The sequence below is a fragment of the Argopecten irradians genome, chromosome 2 (genome assembly GCF_041381155.1).
Source record: "Argopecten irradians isolate NY chromosome 2, Ai_NY, whole genome shotgun sequence".
Classification (NCBI taxonomy): Eukaryota; Metazoa; Mollusca; class Bivalvia; order Pectinida; family Pectinidae; genus Argopecten; species Argopecten irradians.
The window spans coordinates 5356175-5368598 of record NC_091135.1 but is presented as its reverse complement, the minus strand read 5'-3'; the positions used below and the strand labels follow the sequence as shown (position 1 = coordinate 5368598).

Genomic DNA, 12424 nt, shown 5'->3' with positions numbered 1-12424 from the left:
ACCAAAACTACTTATAACTTGTTGATGAATAATATATTCATTTTTGATAGTATATATTATCCCAAATATTGCTTTCAATACATTATGTGTGTACAATGTATATCAATTTCGAGTTGGCGTACTGAAATGTTTATCGTCCACATTGCATTGAAACAATCCTTTTTTCAAAAAAACTCTAAATTGTTCCGCGAAGGTCGGCTTATCTTCCTTAATTTTGTATTTAAGGATTTACTTTAACAGATGTTTTATCTTATGGAAATAAAACACAATAATCTGAGTGTACTTTAAATATACCGCGAAGGAGTGAGTATAAGATGAGCCAATGAAAAATGCTCGTTACAAGGAAAATTGAATTATTAACGTCAAATATAAACAAGGATGGTCACTCCCGCATACGATTTTCCGAATTTACATATTACAGAGTTATCTGCCCTGAGCGTTCGCCCCTGTGAGGAAGGCTCTGGGTTCTGTCCCCTGGCCGAGACCCACCAAAGTCTATAAAAGTGGTAGTTCCTGCTCCTGCTTAGCGCTCAGCATACAGGGAGTGGGACGACTGGTTCGCCCGTTGTCAGTATAATGTGACCGGGTGAGGTGTATTGCTTGGTGTCTTCGGCGGCATGCTTCAGTGATATAGCACTATAAAAAGGGCAACAGTTCCACTATACAAGAAGACACAACATGAATATACCACAGTCTCCCAAAACACGCACCTCGCACAACATGCACGCATCACATCGCATACATGGGAGGCCGTCCTTACATGACCATAGCTGTTAATAGGACGTTAATTTATCAAACAAACAAACAAATTGCAGGTAGGTATTGATTGTGACGTCACGTGTTTGGGAGTATACCGTCATACGTTTCGGAGAAAACGACGTGAATTTCGATCACGAAATAATGACGTAACAATCGGTACCTACCCGCAAGGGAGCTAACTATGTAATATGCAAAGACGGAATAATTTACGTAGTGATTCTTTACTAAAGTTCTTCACCCTAATCTTTCCTTACACCGTTTCACTTTTGATCGCACGCACTTGTGAGGAAGGCTATGGGTTCTGCCTGTGACCGAGACACCATTATCTATGAAAGTGGTAGTTTCTGTTCCTGTTTGATCCTCAGCATAAAGGGAGTGGGACGGCTGGTTTACCCGTTGTCAGTATAACATGATCGGGTGGGTTGTGCTTTTCGGTGTCTCTGACGACATACCGCATTGAAATAGAACTATAGAATGGACGAGAGTTCCAAATCTGCGAGGAGACACAACAAGAATAAATCGCAGCTTCTCAAAACATATCAGCAATCACACAAACGATACATTACATATACATTACATACAGGGGAGGCCGCCCTTATTGTGTATCAAGCCGATTCGACAAAACTTAATGCACATGGTGAGTAACTCTTAAGTTTGGTAGAATGTAAAATGATTAATGACTGAAAAGGTAGATACGTATTTAATATTAAAAACTATGTTTAAAAGTTCACTGTTTAAAGTATCTTGGAAGTTGAAGCGTATTGCGAAGGGCAGCTGATAATATCGGAATTTGTTATTGGTATGTGACTCAATAAATAAATTGTAAAACAATCGATTTTCAGCTTGTGGTAATCATTTGTACTCAATGTTCTTATTTAAATAACATCATGGCTGCATACTTGAAAACAACTATAATGCGGTCTTATTTCGAAATCAAAATAAATCAAAGTATATAGCATACCTTTGTGAACAAAAATCATGAAATGTTGTGAAAGGATTCATTTAGGAAATGCCATTAAATTGCGAAAAAAATCAATTTGTTTTCTGTCGTAAGAACCTCGATTCTCGAGAGAAATCATTCCGCCCAACCCATCCAACATTTTACTGGCTACAATTAGCATTCCTTTCAGCTTAAACTGGTATGTAAATACCTTAATTATTTTGTATTGAAACAGTGGCAGTTGCAAAACTTAAACATTTTTTTTGAGAGCGAAAATTCTTATTAGCCCACATGACCTCAATTTAACGGAATTGCAATTTTTGTCAAATCCTTACTTTACCGTTCGATATATACTTGATTAAACATTGATAAAGTTTAAGATTCCTACGGCAGTTCAGCAGTGTACAACCGTTTTACAGCCAGCGTGTTGGCGTTTTCATACTAGCTTTTAACTCAGCATGATTAGAAACATCTAAATTTGCCCTTTATGACAAAGCGTCATACACAATAACTGCGCCGTATGTTTCATCACATTACTTATTTTAATCTAATTATAACATTCTGGGAGGAATAGAACTAGGTTAAGCACTACTTCAATAGGCGATACTTCCAACAATACGCTGATGAGAAACTCTATATACGATGTATGTGTATTTACAACTTAAACATGGTTATTTACATTCTTTTGAATAACAATACAAGGCCAGATGATATAAAAATACATCTCCCTATTGTGAATTGCATTCATCCGTTTGAATTATCGCAGCAATTATTTTACCGGATGTTCAACTCTTCGAATTGGTGATTTATTTATAATAGTTTGTTATTAGGCTAGCAACTCATGGATCATTTTAAAGGAAGCCATTACTGATTCACAAGATCAATTGTCACACACATTGCACACAGGGATATTGTCCTAAAATACTTTACCTGTTACAATGTAATAGGACTTTAAACCCAATCAACCAAGCAATTCAAGAACATTGATGTTATCCAAAATTACCATCGATGAATTTAAAGCGTAAACATGTTTTAACGCATCATTGTTTCAAATATAGCCTTTTGTATGAGTATCTGACGTCTTTTGATGCTGGGTAATCATTGACCTCATTCCGTCAGTAAGGTAGCACTAAAAGGCGACTTAACACAAACATACCTTGTTTGTTTGTTTGTTTGATTGTTTGATTGTTTTAACGTCATATTAACAGCCAGTGTCATGTAAGGACGGCCTCCCATGTATGCAGTGTGTAGCGTGTGTGAAGTGCGTAGTGCATGTTTTGAGATATTGCGGTATATTCGTGTTGTGTCTTCTTGTATAGTGGAACTCTTGGCCTTTTCATAGTGCTATATCACCGCATCTCCCAAAGCATTAACAAAAACCCCGTGACATACAGGGAAGGTCGTCCGGTGATATATACATACAATCACACAAAATACATGGTATACAGGGAAGCTAACTATTTTTAATTGACAGAGCCTCTCATATACAGTTATTCATACACAAAATACCGTCCATTGGGGCGTTAAGCACAATTATCAATTACCCAAATTAATTCCCCGTATAAATCTTATTCAAATACATTCCAATTTGCTCTTTTATGATTATACTACAAATTGGAATGCAATTTAGTTGTTTTTATGTCTCTCGTTTTATAAATAGCTAGTTGTTTTTGTTATTGTTTTTTCTTTTTTATTTCGAAATAGGTATAACCTTAATGCGGTCTGTTGACTCAGATTGTCTGTTTTCATAATATTACATAAAATATCCATATATCAAATCATATTAATTTTTCCTTTAAATTTAAAGGCATATCGCAATGAGTTAGTTTCTTTTCCTATTAGGTTATGTATATGTCTCCGTTTCATAATTGTATATAGAGATAAAGAACCTTTTGTTTTTATGCGTTTCTAGTTGATTGAAATATTACGTTGTTCATTACCATTGCTAATTGACTTTTTGTTTTCTTTTTCAGAATTGGATTAATACGCAGGTCAACGGATTGGTAAGTTTATGTTTATGTACATCAAAATGTCATCATCTCCATATGTTAAACCAGGGCGGATGGGACAATATCAAGTTACAAGACATGCTCCAATTCCTTCGTTTGGTTATAGTTTATACCAGAAATTTATCAACATTTAAGGGAACTCTGGTCTGAATTAGTCTCCGTACCGTCGTTATCCGGCGTCTTGTAAAACACAACATTGTCCATACTTATAACTGATGGTCCTAACATCCCTATATCAATCACATACAGTTTATGGTAATAATATGGCCAAGATCGCTATCCTTCTTTTCTTTTCTTCTGCCTTAACTAGACTGACCATGTCAACATATGTTGTATGTCAGGAAGTATTGTGGAAAGGTTCATTATTTTGTTGCCTAATGGATATATATATGCATGTTCTGGACTTTCTCGCTAGGGATCAAGCTGGGTCACGTGAGGATGTAGGCGGACCGATCTTCTGCAATGAGTTGGCCCAAAAGAGTGTCTTTGACATTCTGATTATTATAGATGATGGCTTATAGCGACTCCGCGACACACACAATCGTTTGTTCTCGATCATAAGCCAATTTTTACTTCCAAGTTGTCGGTTTTTTGTCATTGAATAGATACGTCACACGTGACCTTGCCAAATAGTGGCGCCCTCTAGCGGAAATATTTGACATTCTAGGAAGTGGCGGTTATTCTCATGTGTGTAGAGATAACGAAGGATGTCATAAATCAATCTTTTATGAGTTTGAAAAAGTTGTATTTTCCCTACACATATACTTCAGGCATATCGTTGGCAACTACCAAGATTTAGGAGTCCATGAAAGTCTCTGAAAGTCTATAAATACACTCGCGTGAATATCTCGTGACGTTAAGTAAAGTTGTTGATTGTCAGAATAATTGATCAATTATATATATGTACTACATATTATATATATGTACTATCTAGTAAGAAATACATGAGAGGGTAAAGTTATATTGTAAACGATACAATAATGGAAATTACAATATACACATGAAACCTTTAGCATGAAATGTGTGTTAATTTTCTACTTACTTTTTTCTCGAATTATTAGTTTTGAATAAAGATAGATATATCAATTGAAATGTGGTTTTTTTTTCCATTAAAATATTAAGTTATGAAAAATAACAATTAAAACTCAATTTAACATGAAATTTGAAATGAATCATGTGAAAACCATACCGAGTTATAATTATTAAGTTGATCATATATATTCAATGAGTCGTACGCAAATGATACCGGATTATAGTACAATTTTACACTATCTCTGATTTTAATATCACTTATAATATAATGATATGTTGACGGTAATAAAATAATTTTAATAACGGTTCTTGTTATTGGTTTACTACAAAATAACACGCATTGGAAATATTTGACTTTGCATGGAACCACCGTATTATCTAATAGCAATAAAATTAGTGATGGAGTGCGAGTGCACTTTTTGTGGATCGGGGTTACTTTGTTTGGGGAGTCTCCGAAACACTGTCAGCACGACTTCTCTAAATCTGCAATCATAGCTAAAAAACGGTTATATAATGGGATTTACCCGTGTACCACGTGATACTCGATTTCGTGCGGGGACTGGTATACCCAGTGGTGATGAAGCACAACTCTTTATAAACTTCCCGCTGGAATGACGTTAGCGTGGGGTATCATCTTTTAGCGCCGTTCTATCACCAATAGAAACAATAGATCCGCACAAACCTGATAAAGTATCACGTATTAAGTGAATTAGTCCCATTTTGACAACCTGAAATCTATATATTGTTTTATGAATATGATATTACATATATGAATCGGTCCTATGCCAATTGGCAGCCAAAACGAAAGTAAAACTTAGTCCATAGGACATCCTACTTTACATGCCGCCTAAGGAAATTCGCTAACGGGTGAAACAATGACGCGATAAAGTTTGGCTTGATATTGCAACTAAGCTCTAAAATCTACGTCTGCCGAACATTGTACATTGATCGTATGTCACACGTCTGTTTTAATCGTCCTCATTTACCTTAACACAGCATTGACATTAAAAACCTCAAGAGAGTCGCCGCAAGTGAATTCTGCCGTACCTGCGGGCACCTGCACATAACTCTTCCATCCATCATGCTGAAAACTTTTTCGATTTCTATTTCCTCTGTCATTCTCAAGACAAAGTGGTTGCTTGCGATTGTCTCACGACGCGCGAAAATGCATATCTGATGCTTTCATTTTTTTAGAATATTTTAAATATTATCTTATCTGATAACACGGAAACAGAAATTGAGCAAATATTTGATCATAACTTCAAAAGGTCAATCTAACGATTTCGAATGTAACGAAATCAGATAAACATACAAGTTTATTGTTTATTGCTGGACGGGAACCGATTTTGTTGTCGTTTACTTAAAAAAAGAAATTTGAATCTTTATAAACAAAGAAAAGGTCATTAAAGATTTTAATTAATATCACTTGTCCAAAACACTACTATGTAAAGTACGGGACACATTTTCCTTTCAATTTTCGTAAGCCAAACACAAATAAATGGCATATCCTAAAGGTTGCTTAGAGGTTTCAAACAAATAAAAACGCCAATTTACAGCCATGACAGCCAATGAGAGGCGATCGAGCTATGGTGACATTTTACAAAGATCGCTAACATTTTCATAACATAATATAGGTCTCCGTTTGATTGCATTGTTGTCAATTACGTTTCATTATTTCACCTGTTCAAAAGATAAACTGTAGCTAGAGTTCTGGAAATGTTGATGTTTTTATGGACAAATGCGAGCATTGAGGGTTTGGTTTTAAGAGATCATATGTCAATTATCAATTGAAAGCCTACTTGTAATGTGCTGAGGGAGAAATAGAGATGTTTATAGAAGACCAATGTCATGGTACTTAATTTGAATAAAATTAATTACTTTCCGTAGAAGTACCTTTTTACAATGTTTCCCAGTGCGTTTGTTGGGTATAGGGGTCTACTCTAAGTAAGCACAAACAAACGATTGCAAGTCATACTTACAAGAGACCCAAGGGTCTTAACATTCACCTGACATTTTATACAAATTAGTTATGTAATTTACTAGCAAACTGATTTTGTTTATTCATAAAAACATACATCTAATAGGTCTATATACGAAGTTTCATTAAGATTGGTGCATATTTACTCACATTACCGTGTTTACACGGTTCAATAATTTTTATTGCAATAGGCAATAGTTTCGTAAATAAATTAAGCTTATTTTCAAGAGATCTATCCAATGTTCGTCTATATTCAAACTTTCATTAAGCTCTGTGCATAGCTACTCAAGTTATTATGTTCACAAGATTCAAAAATTGTAATTGCAAAGGGCAATAACTTCGCAAGTTACGATCGAATCAGGTCGATTGTCGAATTCTTCCGAGATATTTCCAATGTTAGTCTACATACAAAGTTTCATTAATCTCGGTGCATATTTACTAAAGTTATTGTGTTCACAAGGTCCGATAGTAATTCATAGTGCAAAGTGCAATAACTCCGTAAATTACCGTTATATCATGCTGACTTTTCGAACTCTTCCGAGATCGTTTCAATGGTCTACACACATTATTTTTGGTTCATATTTACTAAAGTCATCGCGTTCACAAGGTCCAATAGTAATTATAAGTACAAAGGGCAATAACTTCGTAAAATGCCGTCAAATCATGCTGATTTTTTGAACTCTTCCGATATCCTTCCATTGGTATACCCACAAAGTTTCATAAAGTTTGGTTCATATTTACTAATAATTATCATTGCAATAGCTATAACTCCGTAATTTACAGTCGAATCAAACCGATTTTCAAACTAGCTCGAGATCTTTCCAATGTTAGTCTACCTATAAACTTTCAAAAAGCTCCTTAAATATTTACATGAGTTATCGCGTTCACAGAAAATGTTAACGGAAGTCGCACGACGCACGACGCACGACACCCAACGCATGACGACGGACAAAAGACTATCGCAAAATGTCACCATGACCTGAATAAAAACGAAATCCACGTCATAAATGCAAAAAGATAAGATACTAATACGTACATTTCTAGAATATCATACATGTACCAATTGCGTATCGAGAACCACGATGTGCGCATGGAAGAGTGTATATTTTTGAAAACAAACTTTTATTGTGAAATATTTTTGACTCATTCAAACTCTGTCTTCAATGTTAATACAAAATGATATACTATCATAATGACCTAATTACAAAACTAACGTCGCGATAATGATCAACCCTGTTTTCCATTTTCATAAAGCCAGGGGATTGTTTGGGGTTTTTTGGTTTAATATATTTACTTACTATCACCAGCCAGTATCATTTTAGGGCGACCTTCCGTGTATATGGTATCTGGTGTGTGTGAAGTACGAGGTTCGTTTTTGGGAGACTGCGGCATATTCGTGTTGTGTCTTCTTGTATAGTGGAACTCATTCCCATTTTATATCGCTTTATCACTAAAACATGAGGACAGAATCCGGTTACATTATACTAATAACGGGCGAATCAGTCATAAACCTTCCTGTATGCTAAGCACTAAGCAGGCGCAGAAACGACAACTTGAATAGACTATGGTGTGTCTCAACCAATGGCGGTGTCAAGGGAGACGTTAGTAAAACACTGTATTTAGGTGGAAAAGAACAAATAAAATCATAAATTTAGTCGCCTTTTACGACCATGCAGTAGGGATATAGAAACAATTACCAGGCTAAGCCAGCAGAGAATATTTTGATAGGTTAGTTGGTTAATAATGCATAAAATTATACATTAACCTCTCATAAATATCATATCCTTTAAGGACAACCTGTCTGGTATGATTTCTATATGAGTGATGTTTGCTTTCGTACTTTTCGATACCTATTATATGGTCGTTTTCTTCATGTATGTTATCACTGAAAAGTACTCCCGACCAAGTCAAATTATAATGACAACGAGCACACCCGTTATTCGATTTCTTTTCCGTTCATACTGAATGTTTACCAATTGTAAAAAAAGTACTATTTTTTTCGATATAGGTGTGTCTATGCCAGGAACAAAACCGAAAGCCTTTCTGACAGAGGCGAATTCGTGACAAGTCACTGTCACAAAATTATAAATCCTATAAATTTACACTATAATATTACTATAATATATGAATATATCCGTTAAACATTAAAACAAAGTCACATTATTGAGAGGTAAACGCTAGGGTTATCAAGATTTTTGCGATTGGCAGAGAGGAGGGATGGTGCTATATTGTGGAATATCGCCTAGATTTGCCACTACCACAACTCAAGAATACATGACATAATACTACTTCCTTAATCCACAGACTATTCACGTTTGCAAGACGTCAAATGCAATTAGTCATTTATCAAGTAATATAAAACATATGCAGGAAAGGGGGTAGACTTAATTTATCTAGTCCCTCCCTAAAACGGGATAAAGCCATGCATGGAAGACATCAGCAAAAAAATTTGAAGCCACTTTTCGTCTGAAGATTTCTCTTCATTTAGATCGGGGAATAGGCAACCTGTGTTGTAAATATGCATGTAGGCTTTAAATCGTTATTGCTCTGTGCATGCAAAAGGCCTATTTAGTTCAACGAATATTCTATAATGTACCAAATTTGTTATAACTGCTACTTAATGTATGTCTCTTTCCCCGAAACAACCATAAATCGTTCCAGAAACTGTTTCCATAATCCATCAACCGCGAAGCTGTCCTAACTGAAATACGCAGAACACATTTTTACAAAGGTTACATATATTTAGCTAAAACTTCCGTGGTTTCGAAATAGGTTGGAAACTTAAACGACAATTCCTATTGTTTTCTTTCTACCTATTTCCAGAAGCTAAAACCGTCAATGCGGTTGTTGTCACGTGATTCAGTCTTCAGTTTTGGTATCCTCACGTGTTCAGCCAGACACCCTGACTATCGCAGTTACACTTTCATTTCACTTTTATCGTATTTTAACCCACTTAAACCTTAAATTTCGATCTCAGAGTTTTACCTCGATACCGTCTATGTAGTCCTACTAAGGGATGATGTGTCATTGGAGTGGATATTTATTAGTACTTCCAATATTCAAACTCCAGAATGTCGGCGCTGGATACGCGCCAATTTACTTCCTGTCGGCCAGACGCTGCTTAGCAACAACTCTCCGACAACTGGGATTCTGATACAGAATATTGACCGTGATCCGCCCTGAACACGTCGCTTGTCTTGTATTGTTTCACTAAGTTCTAAAATACTTCCACACATTTCATTCTTATGTCTTTGAAAGGTTTGTCTGATTTTACTTTTGGTATGACCCATTTAATGTCATTGCCAACTTCTCATTGATGTCTGAACTATATGGCTGTGAAATATAAACAAAATAGCTTTATTTTCATTTAGAGCACGATGCTTCGTTATTTCTTTTGTAAATTGTTCAATGCGTCGCTTTAAATATTTGTTGTTTTTTTTACATTTTTTGTTCAATTCTTGTAAAGTTATATTGTCTTTAATTACCTGTGTCTTGATTTGTAAATTAAAATTGTGCTCTATATTCTTATTAAAGTGATGATCTGCTTTTGCCTGGTCCTATGTCGCTGTTTTAGTTTCTTAATTTGCTATAAACACATTGATTAGAATCAGCATTTCCCCCATTTTCAAATGCAATGCATTATGGACACTGTAGATGCATCTTATCTCTCAGACGATACAGATCAATTTTACGATAAACCACCAAAACGTGAGTACGATAATGGAAGTTATTGACTAAATATCCATGTATTATAGTGATACATTTTAGACGCTTTTAAGATCCGTGTTTCCAAAATTCTCTTGATCATTATCGCAGCAGAATTATGGTGAAATCTCATAATCAAAATTTGTTTTAAAATGCATTTCCTTCTTATAACATCCCGAGATCTCCAGATGATACATGAAAGTTGTTTGACAATGTTTAAAAGGGACATACTTTAGAAAAAGACGTGTATTTTTTATTCGTCAAACAAAAGATTCGAAGTACTTTTGATGGCAAGTCTATATTAGATGGAATTTAGAAATTATTGTTCTCTTGGAATATTTGGTTTTAAAATAACAAAACCTAAAAGATAATTATTATTTTTTAACTAAGGAACATACATCCATTTAGTCCTTTCAATACATTATATTCGATAGATTGAAATATATTTGGTTTTTGGTGGTAATGGTTTATTTATGTCGTTTAAACAACTATGGTCATTTACGTACCTCATCAGTATGAGATGTGTTGCGTATGTGAAGTGATTTTGTAAGTTGGAATATTGTTGAGGAATGGTCTAGTTGCATCTTATATTGCAGGAGGTAAGGTTATCTAACTGAAACAAACTGGCAAAGACGTCGAACAGCACACCCCGACCTGGTAACGTTATACTGACAACTTGCATCTGGACGTCCCACTGCTTTTCTGTTGGTCATCTTTAAAGGTTATTTAGACTAAAGCTTGTCTTCATCGCACGGCCGAACTCATCATGAAATTCCAATAATAGTTTGTATGACTACCATGCAGTAACGGACAATAGATGCAGTTATTACACCTTCCTTTTAGGGGAGTCGTAGGTTGCTGAAGTCGTCTATTCATGTTTAATTCTCTTCAGTAATTATTGAAAAAAATGTAGTATGCATTGAAACTAAGTATCGTTGTGTTTATCCTCACAGAACAGCGTTAGCTCCCTTTTCAAATATTACAATCAATTTTTTAAGATTTCCATCAAAGGTATGCTGACAACGAGAATTAGTTAGTTCTTTTATCAAATGCAGGTAAAATTATTCACGGTGCCTAAGATATTAGGGAAAATTCCAGTGTATATACCGGAAGTCAGTTGGAAGCTCATTATATATGGCCCAAAGCTTAAAAAAGTCTTAATCAAATCTATGGAAAAACCAATGCGGCACGGTCCGGAAGTGGTATAGCAGATATGATCCGACAAACAAAAAGTTCGCAGAGAGCTACGGGTAACAATCGATTTACCACGATAAAAGAGTGGAAACGGCAGCTCCGTGTCAGGGACATGTTTACCAGTTACCTAAATATGTAAGTAATCATTAAAGCCACATCGAAGGATTGCACAATACAACTAGAAGCGGTTGTAGTTTAATTAGATGTTAGAATACAATCGCGTTTATATATTTCCGCAGTTTTGGATATGACAGATTAGTTCGAAATCAGGAGATAGGCTTGGTGTCTATTATAGGATGCCCTGAGAAGCACCAGGAGGGATCTGATTTCAAACGCAGCACTATTTTTGCCAGACCAGTAACAGCAGTATGCATATTGAAAAAAAAAATATTACTAGTTCAAATAATTACAAAGAGAAAATAAACAGGATCGCTATTATGTTTTTAACTTTTCGTCCTGCGGTGCAATATTGGTAACTCGTTGTACAGACGGCAGTCGTCTAAGAAACATGGCGACTTAATATTGTGTATACCCGATTAATCAAAACGTAAAAAAAATCACAATTATGTTTCCCAAAGATTAGAATATTGCTGGATATGAAGTCTGTTCTCAGAATAATGTTATTTAAATGGCTTAAGCTGTATCGAATTAAAAAGTAACATAATAAAAATAAATGTACGGAATCACACATTGGTTTAGTTGTTTCTCCAACCCGGTAGAGAATACTAGTTTCTAATTACTTGAATGTTGGGGAACGTGTAGTATCTAAATTGAAAAGTTAATCGTAACATAGGGATTTTGTAACTT

At 35.2% G+C, this 12424-nt stretch overlaps 1 protein-coding gene across 3 annotated transcripts in view; it reads left to right on the top strand.

Moving 5' to 3' along the window:
* The window catches only part of LOC138314230 (neuronal acetylcholine receptor subunit alpha-10-like), a 117492-nt gene that overhangs the window by 30871 nt on the left and 74197 nt on the right, over positions 1–12424 (top strand). For all 3 annotated transcript variants that reach the window (XM_069254454.1, XM_069254455.1, XM_069254456.1), the window contains one exon: positions 3673–3702. The gene's annotated coding sequence lies outside the window, so the exon portion shown is untranslated. The remainder of the gene's footprint in view (positions 1–3672; positions 3703–12424) is intronic.